Genomic DNA, 14953 nt, shown 5'->3' with positions numbered 1-14953 from the left:
ACACACACACACACACACACACACTCACCAATGTCCAGCCTTCATTAGAAGATGGGTGTGTGTGTGTGTATATATATATATATATATATATATATATAGATAGATAGATAGATAGATAGATAGATAGATAGATAGATAGATAGATAGATAGATAGATAGATAGATAGATAGATAGATAGATAGATAGATAGATAGATAGATAGATAGATAGATAGATAGATAGATAGATAGATACATACAGTATATGTATGCGTGCGTGTGTGTGTGTGTCCGCATGAGTTTGGTCCGAATGAGTCTCTGGCGGGCGAGCGTGTAAACACTGGAGGAGTGTGAACTCTGGCAGCCGTCGTTCCCATTTGGCTCAATTAGAGACTCGAAAGTGAGGCAATCAATGGCATTGCCCCCCTCCCCACCAAAACAGCCGGCTGTTGGTCGGTACTCACGAAAAAAACAAAAAAAAACACAAATTGGAAATAATCAAAGTCAGTAATTAGATGGTGGCCATCGGACGTTGTACAGCCTCAAGGTAAAAAAAAAAAAAAACACAAAAAAAAATAAACGATCAACTTTTTGTAGTATGCGCTTTTGTAGTGTTGCAACGCTCGCGCAACAACTAAATGAATGGTCCAGGGAATGTCCGGAGTTTTGATCAGCATGCTCGAGGAATGATGTAAAGCAGACAAGATGTTTTGTTGTTGTTGTTGTTTTTGTTTGAGAGTTGAGAGAGGGCAGCCCTTTAAAGTATGCGGGAAAGTCGGGGAAAAAGGCCCGCACTCTCCAAGGGCATTGGAAAAAAAAGGTTCAATCTGACACTGGAGAATTGGCAGCAGTCAGTCGCATGCCGTTTTTTTTTGGGGGGGGGGGGGCGGGGAGGGGCGTTGGTTTCAAGCCAATTATAGGGCCTGTTTTGAACCACAACCCCGTCTTGAAGCCCCAAACCTGTCTCGACACCCGACTTTGAAAGCTTTAACTTTGCTTGAATCTAGTTTTGGGAAGGAAAACCACACACACACACACACACACACACACACACACAGCCCGACTGCTGGGATTTCACCATCGTCAGATTTAACCTTGACTCGAGCAACACAATGAAGCGATGACCTACTTTTCCTTGCCTAATTCAATTCATCCCAAATTTACCTTGAGGGTAACAAAAGGAAGTGATGGGAAATAAAGGGGAAAGGCGGGGGTGGGGTCTCACGAGAGGAAGCGTAGGGGGTGAACGCTGGCGTCGGTCCACAGAGAGAGAAACAAGAAAAACACAAGTGGGGCGGCAGGTAGAGGCGACGGTGCACTTTATTGCGGCGTTCATCAAACATTAACAATGAGGACAAATGCCGTGGAGGGTAGAAAAAAAATGGCGCTGATGAAAAGCCCCCAAATGCGTCTGACAAGGAGTAAATATTGAATTGAAAGATAAACAAGGTGCGCGTCCTTTATTATTCATGCCAACGGGGGTACAATAGCATGGAGAACAACATCCTTTTATCTGTCTGCACTCGGAGAGGTTGAGGTCAGGTGCGCAGCCTCGCTGGGTTTGTTTGCGGTCCGGCGTGATATCACATTATCGGACGGTGAAATGACGGCGCGGGCGCTCCTTCGTGTTCTGCGTTCAGCGGCTCCATTATTCACACACAAAAGCAACTCAAGGGGCAAGGCCGCACTGTTCTATAGATGCGCTTTGTGCATTTTTATTTTTTTTTTGGTGTGTGTGGGTGTTCCTCCATGCACACATTGTCTGCTGTCTCTCCAAAACAGGGAAATTACATCAGAACAAGCAGCGACTTTGTCGAATTCTGTTGTTGCAGTTTCAAGTTTTATTCGCAACATGTCGCCATCGTGCAAGGGCCAAAATGTTAGAAAAAAATTAGCTTCCCTCCCCGCGCCATCTCTCTTCGGGCCGCAAATTGGCCATCTAAACGGCAATCTTCAACAGGTCATGCCGATACACAGAAATGCATGTCAGGGAGAAATGTTATTGTGGCGACACATGTCACTAATGTCAAAATCCGCTAGATGCGTACTAGACGTGGTTCCCATCATTTCATGATAGGGGGAAGCGGGTTCCAATAGGGTGAAGCGGGTTCCAATGTGGTCGTAATCAAAGAAAATCTTGCGGTGAAGTCCATCTTTGAAGAACAGCATGGAAGTTTTCCCTTTTAACCCTCGTAGTCCACCGTTTGTGATAAATGGCAAAATTATGTCTTTGAATCAAAGGCAAAGGCATTCGGAAAAACACGAGAGAGCTGAAATGTATAGGTGGGGTTCTAAAATGGCTGAAATTTCATGACGTCACCGGCTGATAATTCTCAGGCATTGCAGCAATAATAAAAAAGGTTTTGATTCCATAATCTTCGCAATTTACATATTTTGCACCATAGAGACCCATTATTATGCATAACTTAGGGTTTTTTTGTTTCGAAGGACCTAAGGGTTAAACTAAAAACGGCTGATTTCCTTGATGATCCTTGACAAGGGTTCTTCACAATCTTGCTCTGACTTGTCTTTGTTCATTTACAGCAGCACATAAAGGGCAGATGAGGCGTTAGCTTTGCGTCAGCTACCTGCTAAGACTCAATACAGATGGATTTAATGGACCAAAGAGAAAAAAACACCCTGGATTCTACCACTGGAGATGGTATGACAAGAGATCCTGGAAGTTGAAGTAAGTTATTTTCAACTAAAAAGGAAAATATTTCCGTAGTGAATGAATGAGGCTTTGTAAAGAGCATAGGGTGCAGACAAAGCGTGACATAAGTCCACTCCTTTTACCGTTTTTGATTCTATCCATCCATCCATCCATCATCTACCGCTTATCCGGGGCCGGGTCGCGGGGGCAACAGCTTTAGCAGGGAAGCCCAGACTTCCCTCTCCCTAGCTACTTCTTCCAGCTCTCCCCGGGGGATCCCGAGTCGTTCCCAGGCAAGCTGGGTGACATAGTCTCTCCAGCGTGTCCTGGGTCTTCCTCGGGGTCTTCCTCGGGGGTGGGACATGACCGGAACACCTCACCGGGGAGGCTCAGGAGGCATCCAAATCAGATGCCCAAGCCACCTCATCTGGCTCCTCTCGATGTGGAGGAGAAGCGGCTCGACTCTGAGCCCCTCCCGGATGATCATTTTTTATTCTAATTGGGGGTTTTATTTGTTGTACTGGTGAAAAATACCATAAGTAACCAATTTGAATAGCTTCGGTCCCTTCCCCAAGTTTTTATCATTTATATTTGCATGTTTAACTGGCACCAAACAAAAGCATCCACAGAGCTCAGAGCCTCCAACTTGGCACGCCAGCGTTCCTCCTTTTCATTAGGCCGGCCGCCGTGTGCGCGGAGGCCAGCCGCGGCGTGACCTCGGCGTACGCCAGCTTCACCTTCCCGACTCACGTCATTCTGGGCCATTGTTTATATTTAGCTCACACTGACTTCAACGTCCTGGCAAGCTTTTCACCCTCTGTCAGGTACAGCGGCCAAGTTCAACTCCAAGCTGGACGTTGAAAAAAAATAATAAAAATAAGGGAGGAAAAAAAAAAGACACGTCGGCAAAACACTTCATCCACTCCGTTTTATTTACATGGTCCACAGAGCTTTAATGTGTCATTTTGATTTCAAGCAAGTTTATATTTCATTGCTCCACAGAGATTTGGTATTTCACGTTGATTTAAACAACTCATTTGCGGGCGAGCAATCGATTAGTTTCTTTTTAAGCACTTTCACTTATTATTCCGTCTATTGGCTGCCAATTGGTCGTAAAACGCTCCACTTGATTTGTGACGCGTTTTTACACGCAGTTTATGCTCAAGCCTTCGAGATAATAAAACCGATTTTTTGTTTTCTGTCCAGTGAAAACATCACTCATTGCCTGCTTTGTCTTTGAAGACGATGCCCACTTTATAGGTTGTACGTTTTGCACTCCCCAGCTTGTTTTTCTTACTTCTTTTTATGGAACGTGGTAGCATATTTGGTTCTAGAATGCCTTGATTGTCTCCACACCTTCACTGACCGCAGGATAAAAAATGGCCTGGGGGTATATTTTGGCCCACCTGCATCTTTTTTTAATCTCTTTTCACGAGACGACCCATTTTGCCTTGAGAGTCAGATTTCATCGCGCCTTGTACGTTTAGTAGCGTGTTGAGAGTAATGGACCCTAACCACATTCTATTTTATTCACTCTTTCTTACTTAAAGTTGCGGTTCATTTTGTGCTCAATAAACAAATGTGAGTTGAGCATCTGAAAAAGTATATTTACCTGCGTGCGCGGTAAAACCGGGAAGATCTCATCATATTAGATCTTGATGCTTTGATTGCTTTGCAGACACAGATATCTGGAGCGATCACAAAGGTAATATGTCACTTAAGGTAACGTGAAGTCAGTCCAGCAGACAGCGACTCTAATTTGAAGAGTTTGATGCCGTCATTGTTAAGATAAGATAAGATATCCTTTATTCGTCCCACACTGGGGAAATTTACATCCTCCAGCAGCAAGAATGTATGTAGAAAGAAGAAAGAAGAAAGAGAAAAAAAACAACAAACATCTTTCAATTAAATGCAATATGAACACAAAATGGATAAATCGCAGTACTATTTACAATTTTCCTTCACATCATTTAATTATTATTATTATTATTATGATTGTTATTTTTTATTCAGTTCGGTAGGAACGAGCGTCGGTATCTCTCCTTGCAGCGCGGGTGTAACAGTCTCTGGCTGAAGGAGCTACCAAGTGCTGTCAGGGTGGGCTGGAGGGGGTGGGAGGGACTGGCCATCATAGCTTTTAGCTTAGTTAGCATCCTTCTGTTGCCCACCTCCTCCAGAGTGTCAAGGGAGCAACCCAGGACAGAACTGGCCTTCCTGACCAGTCGCTACAGTCTCTTTCTGTCCCGGGCTGAGATGCTGCCTGACCAGCAGACAATGCCATAATGGATGGCCGAGGCCACCACCGAGTTATAGAACGTCTTAAGGAGTGACCCCTGAACCCCAAAAGACCTCAATTTCCAGAGTAGGAAGAGTCGGCTCTGTCCTTTCCTAATCAGGGTGTCCGTGTTGGTAGACCAGTCCAGTTTGTCGTTCAGAAGAACACCTAGGTACTTGTAGGAGGTCACCCTCTCTATGTCCATACCCTGGATGTCCATCGGTGCTGGTGAGGACTTTTTCCTGCAGAAATCCACAACCAACTCCTTAGTTTTCCTGGGGTTGATCTGAAGGAGATTCTGCTGGCACCAGTCCACAAAGTCCTTTGTCAGTCCCCTGTACTCCCGACCGTCCCCTTCTGTAATGAGGTGTCGCTGTGTGTTAGCCTAGCGACCAGAAGTTAGCAAAGAGTCCATTCGTCTGTCTGAAAACTCACATTTGACCCAAACTGATATCCAACTTGCTGACACCGGGAAGCACATTTTGCTTCTGATTTGCAGCTATTGTGGCTTGGAATGGGCCGGCCATTTGGGAGTTTTCATGACATCCATTGCTGGGTGTAGCAAAGCAACCCCACGAATCATGAAAACAAGATTTCTGATTCTGGGTTCTACATTTAATTCTTCTTTGATATTCTTTGGATTTTTCTGTACACTGCACAAACGAAAGACACTCTTTGCCGGAAGCAGCATATTTTGCTTCATCATTCATTAGCGAACTGCTGCTCTTGTCTCAAATTTGATGGATGCCTTTGTCCAGACCACAGTTTCATCTTTGTTTTGGGCTGTGTGCAGCAAATGTGGATTTTTTTTTTCCCCCCCGCCAGAAAGTTCTTCTCACTTTACATTTGGTTTGACCAATTTCTACCAAGTTTCTGAATAATTTGTTGAAAGAAGAACCCCCCCCCCCCCCCCGCTCCTGTTCCCTCGAATAGAAAAACAAAGAGGCATGTTTGCATGCTAAGGCCCAGCATCGGAGGAATGGTTCTGAAAAAAATTAATAAAATAAAAATAGAGTAGGAATGTGTTAAAATGTCTTGTTAAAAAGCGTGAGCGACCCAGCATGACAGCCAAAACCGCATCTGACAAGGCGATGTGAAAAAGTCAACCAGCGGAGTCGGATCGCTTTTGAAAAATCCCGAGGAATAATTTAGCAAGCGGGCTCGTCACACACGCCGCAGCTCAACAAGCATGAATGCGTTCTGCATCCTTAAGCGAAACCCCCCAAATAAATATATAAATTGCAAAAAAGACAAAAGTTGAAGACAGCCGCTAATGATATTCATATTGAATACTCAAGTTGTCGAAATATTCCTCAGCAAATATACTTTGAAAACAAGCGGAGCAGCATGCAGACTGAAAATGCTGTAGCAAAAATGTTCGTGCTCGTCATGTCGTTTTGTTTTTGCAAGAATATTATTTTTTATTATTATTATATTTTTTTCTTATTTTCATGTAATTGTAGTCCAGTGGTTAGCACGTCGGCTTCACAGTGCAGAGGTACCAGGTTCGATTCCAGCTCCGGCCTCCCTGTGTGGAGTTTGCATGTTCTCCCCGGGCCTGCGTGGGTTTTCTCCGGGTGCTCCGGTTTCCTCCCACATTCCAAAAATATGCATGGCAGGCTGATTGAACACTCTAAATTGTCCCTAGGTGTGAGTGTGAGCGTGGATGGTTGTTCGTCTCTGTGTGCCCTGCGATTGGCTGGCAACTGATCCAGGGTGTCCCCCGCCTACTGCCCGAAGACAGCAGGGATAGGCTCAAGTACCCCCCGCGACCCTAGTGAGGATCAAGCGGTTAGGAAGATGAATGAATGAATGTGTGCGCAAAGATATTTTTCTTATTTTTCATATTTATTTCTTATTTTCTCATTTTCATATAAATGTGTGTATTTTATTTCATCTATTGGATGCGTTTCGAGTCAGATAACTTTTAATGGTTTCAATGCATTATATTAATTATTTTATTTTGGTTCATTCCATATAATTTTAATTGCTTAATGTATTCATTTGCGTGATTCAAATGATTCTGTTTGTATTATTTTAGGTTGAATCATGTTTTGGATCATTTTTTGAACATTTGTATACATTTTAATGTGATTAGAATTCATTCTTTTTAGTTTTATGTAGGGCGGCCCGGTATGTCCAGTGGTTAGCACGTGGGCTTCACAGTGCAGAGGTACCGGGTTCGATTCCAGCTCCAGCCTCCCTGTGTGGAGTTTGCATGTTCTCCCCGGGCTTGCATGGGTTTTCTCCGGGTGCTCCGGTTTCCTCCCACATTCCAAAAACATGCATGGCAGGCTGATTGAACACTCTAAATTGTCCCTAGGTGTGAATGTGAGCGTGGATGGTTGTTCGTCTCTGTGTGCCCTGCGATTGGCTGGCAACTGATTCAGGGTGTCCCCCGCCTACTGCCGGAAGACGGCTGGGATAGGCTCCAGCACCCCCCGCGACCTTAGTGAGGATTAAGCGGTTCAGAAAATGGATGGATGGATGGATAGTTTTATGTGATGAATTGTATTTCTTTTATCATTTTATTTGTGTTTTCTGTGTTTATTTTGCTTTATATTCAATGTTTTCAAAGATTTTTTTTAATAACGTATTCAATGTTGTTGTGTAGTTTAGTGGAACTATTATTTATTTTTTCATTTACTTTGATGTACTCATGATTGTTAATATATCCTCGCCGTCCTGTGAAAAACACATATGTTCATTTTTGTCATTTATAAAAACGTGTCTGCGTTAGTTCAAACATTCAAAACGCGGACACCCCATTAATATTTTTTTTGTGGCCGTCAGTGTTTTTCGCAAGACGGCGACGAGACATTGCGATGATAGCTTCCTGACAGCGACATTGATTACAACCCTGAGCATTTTTTCCTTCTTTAATCATGTAAATATGCTGTGGATGCGGCATCATATCTTCCTGTAAGCGGTGCCAAGGCGCTTGTCATTATCAGCGGATTTACACGGCCAAACACCAATTTTCTCCTGCCCTCTTTTCGCTCACTTCTCTTTCCAACGTGACTGAGGAGAAGCAGAATGGACTGTGACAGCCAGCCGAGGTCGAGCCCACCCGCCATCCGCCCATTCCGACGAATGGGCATGACTTATTTGCAGGACTTGGCTGGGAGCCGTGAGGTGGTGGTGGTGGTGGGTGTGGGGGGGGAAGCAGGATATTGACAGGATCATTTGCATGTCTGCCAAGTAGCAGGCAGGAGAGCGGCTTAAAGTGAAGTAAAATGCGATGCGATTGCTCCGATAATTCCCATTTGCTCGGGAGGTGCGGCGAGGAAACGGTTGCCGCCTGGCCGACGTCTCGCGCCAGTCTTGTCTCGCACCTCCTGTGTTGTTGAGTAGCACTTCACGCTGTTTAAAAAAAAAAAAAAAAAAAAACAGGGAGACTCAGACTAATGTAAGAATTCTCACCTCTTCTCGCACACTGAACAAAGCAAATGGCTCCGGAATTCCTTTGTGGATCGATCGTTTGGCTCCAAATTGAATAATAACACGCCTGGAACTTTTCTGACACGGCAGGCACGAAGGAAAAGTCAGCTTTGATTTGTTTGTAGTTGCACGAAAGCACGACACAGATTCCAAAGCTAAGCGGATGTCCGACGGTGCTGAATGCAACTCAATCAATTCTATGATTTGGCTGTTGGGTCAGAGCAGAATTTCATCTTTGCATTAGTCCTTCTGGGCGGCCTGGTAGTCCAGTGGTTAGCACGTCGGCTTCACAGTGCAGAGGTACCGGGTTCGATTCCAGCTCCGGCCTCCCTGTGTGGAGTTTGCATGTTCTCCCCGGGCCTGCGTGGGTTTTCTCCGGGTGCTCCGGTTTCCTCCCACATTCCAAAAATATGCGTGGCTGGCTGATTGAACACTCTAAATTGTCCCTAGGTGTGAGTGTGAGCGTGGATGGTTGTTCGTCTATGTGTGCCCTGCGATTGGCTGGCAACCGATTCAGGGTGTCCCCCGCCTACTGCCCGAAGACAGCTGGGATAGGCTCCAGCACCCCCCGCGACTCTAGTGAGGATCAAGCGGTACGGAAGATGAATGAATGAATGAATTAGTCCTTCTCCGATGATGAGAGCTCCACATTTATCCAGATGCTCACCACAATTTAATGACTTCTGCTTTGGTTGCATGTGCCACATGTGTTGATGTTTATGATGTCATCAGACCAGCCTTAAAACGACACATGACCACACGCGCGTCACGTCTTAGACGTGACGACTGGAGCAACGTGCTTTATTTTTATTTTTATTTTTTTTATACGGCCGCTGTAAAGTTGGCAAGCTCCCGTTTGCTTTATCGCTTTTGCAAGCTTTCTCAGAAAAGTACGGCCGAGTATAAACGTAAACGACTTTGTGCCTTTATTGCTTTGCAAAGTCGTTTGGGTTTTTTTTACATGAGGTGCAGTAATCCAGCTATTGACCCCCGCCAGTCGATACCATCATATTTCAATTAAGGCAGTTGGCAGCAGTTTGCCATGGCTGGGGGGGAATCTGCATTCACATGCCGCATAGTTGAGCTGATGAGAGTAATGCGCACACATTATGTGGGTTGGCAACACTTTGCCAGTGTTGTATTTTTGCGTGATTACGGAAGCAAAAAAAAAAAAAAAGGCCGCAGAAACACTTTGGGAAGAGTTCAGGATATGATGAACAATTCATCCAGTATAGTTTATATATGGCATACAATTTTTTTTATATGTAAAGATTACACTTGTTAACAAATTCTTTTTTTTTTTTTTAATCAGCGACGCAAGTAAACTTTTCCGGGTGAATTGTTTATGCTGTTTCGGAATCTGCCCTCGTTTTCATACTACGACTACTATTACGGCGACTACTACTAATAATAATAAGATAAGATCGTTTATTTACAGAAATTTACAGCCTCTAGCAACAAGAATAATATAATAATAATATAATAATAACAATAATAATAAATATAAATATTCATTCATCTTCCGAACCGCTTGATCCTCACTAGGGTCGCGGGGGGTGCTGGAGCCTATCCCAGCTGTCTCCGGGCAGTAGGCGGGGGACACCCTGAATCGGTTGCCAGCCAATCGCAGGGCACACAGAAACGAACAACCATTCGCACTCACACTCACACCTAGGGACAATTTGGAGTGTTCAATCAGCCTGCCATGTATGTTTTTTGGAATGTGGGAGGAAACCGGAGCACCCAGAGAAAACCCACGCAGGCCCGGGGAGAACATGCAAACTCCACACAGGGAGGCCGGAGCCGGAATCGAACCCGGTACCTCTGCACTGTGAAGCCGACGTGCTAACCACTGGACTACCGGGCCACCCTAAATATAAATATTAATAATAATAATGTTATATTTATGCAGTTATGAATTAAGGATTAGGTTCAGCAAAAGGTGCAATTTTTTTTCAACGTCATAGCTATAAATTAATATTAATAATAATTAATTAATAAGTTATATAAAACCACATTGGGTAAAATACATATTGTGCATGCGTGAAAAACAAAAATGAAGAGTTTTCTTCATCTGTGTCAAAAATATATTCATGGACATGAAAAGCTATCTCTGATTAGAATGTGCTGTTGACCAATGTAATTTGAAATGAATGAAATGCAAAATCTTTTTTTTATTTTGTTGTTGTAGAAGCAAGAGGGAGAATTCTTCCGCCGATTGGTCGATTGCTGCGAGCGCTCTGAAGTCACTCCGCCAGCAACTGTTGTATTGGACGCGCCAGGTGATGTCGCCTCAATACGGCTCTCAAAAGTGCACGCCATCCTCGCGCGATGCAGCGTGACGTGAGTGACGTGAGTCCCTCCTTGAGCCTTCTTCTCACATAGAACGGGCTTGGCCATGGCTAGCCGCGCGTTGCTAAGTGCGGTCAGAAAAGGCCGTAAAACCGAGGAAACACGCAAATCTTCAGCAACTGAATTGATTTAATGAGGGCGCGAGATTTAAAAATAAGTTATTGCAATGTAACAAATAAAAATTACACTACACTACCCTTTTTGCAATCTGCAGTTCATAATTCGAACAGATGAATTATCATAAGGATATTCTTAGCTCGAGGCAAAATTAGCATGCATGGAATATTAGCAGCACGTAAGGAATGACTGCGAGAGGAACGTGACTTCTTCCTGTGTGATTGACATTCAGAAACTGCAGATGGCGCCCCCCGCAGGCTCAGCAAAATAAACAACAAAAGGTGAATGCGCCTCTTTGTGCTTTCTGGCCTTTTGCACACATCGGGACCCTCCGAGGCGGTCCAGCTTTTCTTTTTAATGGTTTATCGATGCAGCCTGGAGCCCCCGACTGTGTGTGAATGTGAGTGGATATGAGCAGAAAATAACGTGTGTGTGTGTGTGTGTGTGTGTGTGTGTGTGTTTTTGACGAGGCCGACAAAAGAGCCATGTGGAGAATGAGGAAGAGCCCAAAGGAAATAAAACCACATAAAGACGACATGATCAGCTCATCTTACAATAAGACGTGTGTGTGCGCGCGAGTGTGTGTGTGCACGCGTGACAGCAGTTTCACTGCCACTATCTCATGCAGCCTCTCGCTTGTTTTTTTTTCTTCAAAAGAGTCAAAGTGCGAAACCATTGGCAAGATTCTTGTGGCTATTTGAGTGGATTCATCTGAAGCAGAGCTGGTCAAACTTTGAGGGGTTCGACACAGTATTTGACTTTTAAAATAACGGTCCTGCCGCATTATTAGTAGAACAGTTTGAGAAAAAAACATTACAAAAATAAATGATAAAAAAATTCTGTCTTACTTAAGGTTAAGACTGTTGTTTTTAGAATTAAATTGTAATTATTTTAATCATTTTTATCTTTTTACTTTTTTTATTTGATTTTATTATTTAAAAATAGTTCAATAATTTAAGGACATTATGTTAATTAAGGGCGGCATGGTGGGCCAGTGGTTAGCACGTTGGCCTCACAGTGCAGAAGTGAAGGGTTCAATTCCAGCTGCGACTTTCCTATGTGGCGTTTGCAGTTTCTCCCCGTGCCTATGTGGCTTTTCTCCGGGTACTCCGATTTCCTCCCACATTCCAAAAACATGAACGGCAGGCTGATGGAACACTCAAAAATGTCTCTCGGTGTAAGTGTGAGCTGGAATGGTTGATTGTCTCTGTGTGCTCTGCGATTGGCAGGTAACCGGTTCAGGGTGTCCCCCGCCTACTGTCCGAAGACAGCTGGTCTTGTAAGGCATGTTAATTTTTAAAAAAAGTAACTTTGGCCTTAAAGCCTAACCCTTGTTTGAATGTTGCGCTGAAGCTCTAATCTTGGCTTCTCACCCTAATTTGTAGAATTTAACTCAGGCTTCAGTACCTAATTGGAAACCCGAACCCTGGCTTGAAGTTCAAAATAGAAATGCTTGCCCAAACACCAATTTGAGAACTCAAGGCTTCAAACTCCTACGATAAAACATTAACCCTCACTTAACATTAAGCCTGACCATGTCCTCAAACCTCATTTTTAATGCTAACCTGTCTCGAAGTATTCAATTTTTTCCCGGGAGACTCTTCCCTTCTACCCCGTCACTTTCTCTCCTTACATTTCACCGTCAGCGCATCCGCGGGAAAAGAAAAAGACTCAATGGACTTGTAATTTCCATTCACGCTTTAAAAGGGATTAGCCTCTTTCTCAAGGAATCGTTTGTTTTCCTCCTTTACAACAGCATCCCCCCCCCCCCCGCAGCTTTTTACTCTGGCTTTCCGGTATATTTGTCCTGTCCCCACCCCCCAGGACCGCACCCCCTAAAACGAGCATCACAAAAAAGACACAAAAAAAACAATAATATAGTTATAATATAGTAATAATATAGTAATATAAAACAAACACACAATGACAGCACAGGAAAGCGCGACGCCGATGACATGTTTGCGACCCATTCAAATGGATAAGAGCTCGTATTGCGGTGGGGGCGGGGGGGGTGAGTGGGATGGGGGTGCTGCTATCAGTGTGCCGTACCTCCACACAAAGATGAGTGAAACATGAGAAGCGGTACACTGCCATCTGGTGAGTGGAAAGCAAGGTGCTGCACGCACTTCAGAGTGTGTGTGTGTGTGTGTGGGGGGGGGTTATACGTGCAGTAACGGTCGATTCTGGAAGGTTGGTTGGCTAGACCGGTCGATTTTTGGTCAAAAAAATGTTGGGCCCCCATGGGTTACTTATTTGAACATGAAAGACATGCAGAATTGCCTTTTCAGGGGACCTCAACAAACCCGAAAAACTCATCCATTTATATATTTTATCGCTCCCAAACATGTAAAGTGAGAAGAAATACATTCCAATGAGCAACAATTGGAAGCAGCTTTAAGTAATTTTTATTCTTTTTGCCAATGCCATCCCACACAAGTAACACACGGGATCCAAATTTTCATGTGTTTTTGAGGTCATCCAACTGGAGCGACTCCACTCACCCTCACGAGTGGCCAACAAACAAAATCGTTCAAATTTTGCACACACGTCAGCTTGAATGGCAGCGTACAAAGCTGAGTTGACTGGAGTGCAACCCCGCTCCGCCTGCTAAATCAACCCAACATGTTAATTTCACACAATCCAATCACGGGGGGGGGGGGGGGGGGGGTGATTGATGCGCGGGTTGACGTGCTTCCCTGGGCCTCCTAAGTCCGACCTTGCCGACGGCGCGTTGGCATGTCGGGCTGCTGAACATTTGAGGAGGTAGCAAGTCATAAATAAGTCTCAAGTCTTAACCTTCAAGTTTCTAGCAACTCCCGAGATGATGTGGCACGTGCAATTTTTTTTTTTTTGGGGGGGTGGGAGTGTTTCAGTGAGATTTCTTCCACAGGTGTTGTCACATGACTCTTTTGCACCAATCCTAAATAACCACTGGCGGCATCCGACCAATCAAATACGAGTCATGTAGTCACATGACAGCGGACGAAAGAGCTCTATTTTGGTAGATAGCGCTTGTTTGCCAGTTTTGGCAGACCGCTTTGCTCCACGCTGGGCATTCCATCTTTTCGAGGGTAAGGTCTTGAAGATACGCCCGGCGGGATATCAATTTGCTGGCAGAAAGTCGGCCTAAAGGATACGCCTGCTTGATCCACATCTAAATATTGCCGCAGGTAGCCTGAGATTTTACAGGAGATGATCTCGGCGCGCCGGCAAACAGATTCCGAGCTCCACGGATATGTGCATGGATGGCAGATGCGTTTCATCCATAAAAATGACAACTGCGGGCATCGAACCCCCCCCGCCCCCCCTTTGAATCATTGTGGAAATCAATTCCTGAGCCCTGCGGGCACATTAAAGTCATCAGTGGTTATCACCGGGTCATTCTGGATTTATTCTCGCTTACGTTGTCTGTTGCCAAACCAGCTAAGAGCAAGAAAAATGCCCCGGTCACCCACGGATCACTGCTTCCTTTTCCGCTGAGAGATGTGTCCCGGCAAGATGTGAGTGCGCCACATTTAAAGGGAACGAGAGGAGCCGCTTTGATTGGCTGCAAATGAGTCTGTGTTCACGCCCACAACAGCGCAAACAGCCTATTTTAAAATACGCTTTCCTTCGCCCTGTGAGATTAGCAACATCTCCGTACAGATTTATGCTGTGTGCCAGGCTGGATTTGCGTCAATTGTGCAAATAAAACTCAAAAGTTTCAGTGGCTCAACATAGAAGCATGGCAGAAAAAAATGTGTAAACAAAGGAGTGCAACTTACAATAAGTGGCATGACCTCCAATTTGCAGTTTTCTGTGCAATCTCTTCCCAACGGGACAATTGTGCTGTTTCACATGTGAAACAAAACTTTGATCAGGAAGTAAGTCCAGGTCAACTGCACTCTCATGAGTACTTAATCCAAGTCAAATCTTTCGTAAATTTCAGCCAAAGTCAAGTCATGTGACTCAACGCTAATGTCCGTCATCAATGCCTCGTTATCAGCCTCTGCCACGGCAGCGGATGACAACGACGACGGCTGACTTATGCGAGAGGCGAGGGGGCGATCTGCTGGCATAGTGGGAGACAGGTAACATTTAACACCATCCAGACGCCCCCCCACCCCCACCCCCAACCCCCCAGGCTTTCTCTTTAT

General features: G+C 44.6%; 1 long non-coding RNA gene across 2 annotated transcripts in view; it reads left to right on the top strand.

Annotated features, from left to right (window-relative positions):
• The window catches only part of LOC127598979 (uncharacterized), a 43314-nt gene that overhangs the window by 16609 nt on the left and 11752 nt on the right, over nucleotides 1-14953 (top strand). The window contains exons 1-2 of one of the 2 annotated variants that reach the window (XR_007961971.1): nucleotides 2533-2668; nucleotides 10540-10630. This is a non-coding gene — a long non-coding RNA (uncharacterized LOC127598979). Of the gene's footprint in view, nucleotides 1-2532; nucleotides 2669-10539; nucleotides 10631-14953 lie in introns of those variants that run through there. The other variant, XR_007961970.1, reaches the window with a different exon arrangement.

This window comes from Hippocampus zosterae, chromosome 4, assembly GCF_025434085.1.
Source record: "Hippocampus zosterae strain Florida chromosome 4, ASM2543408v3, whole genome shotgun sequence".
Taxonomy (NCBI): domain Eukaryota; kingdom Metazoa; phylum Chordata; class Actinopteri; order Syngnathiformes; family Syngnathidae; genus Hippocampus; species Hippocampus zosterae.
Note: the sequence above shows the minus strand (reverse complement) of the source record. Positions and strands in the feature narration are given on the sequence as shown.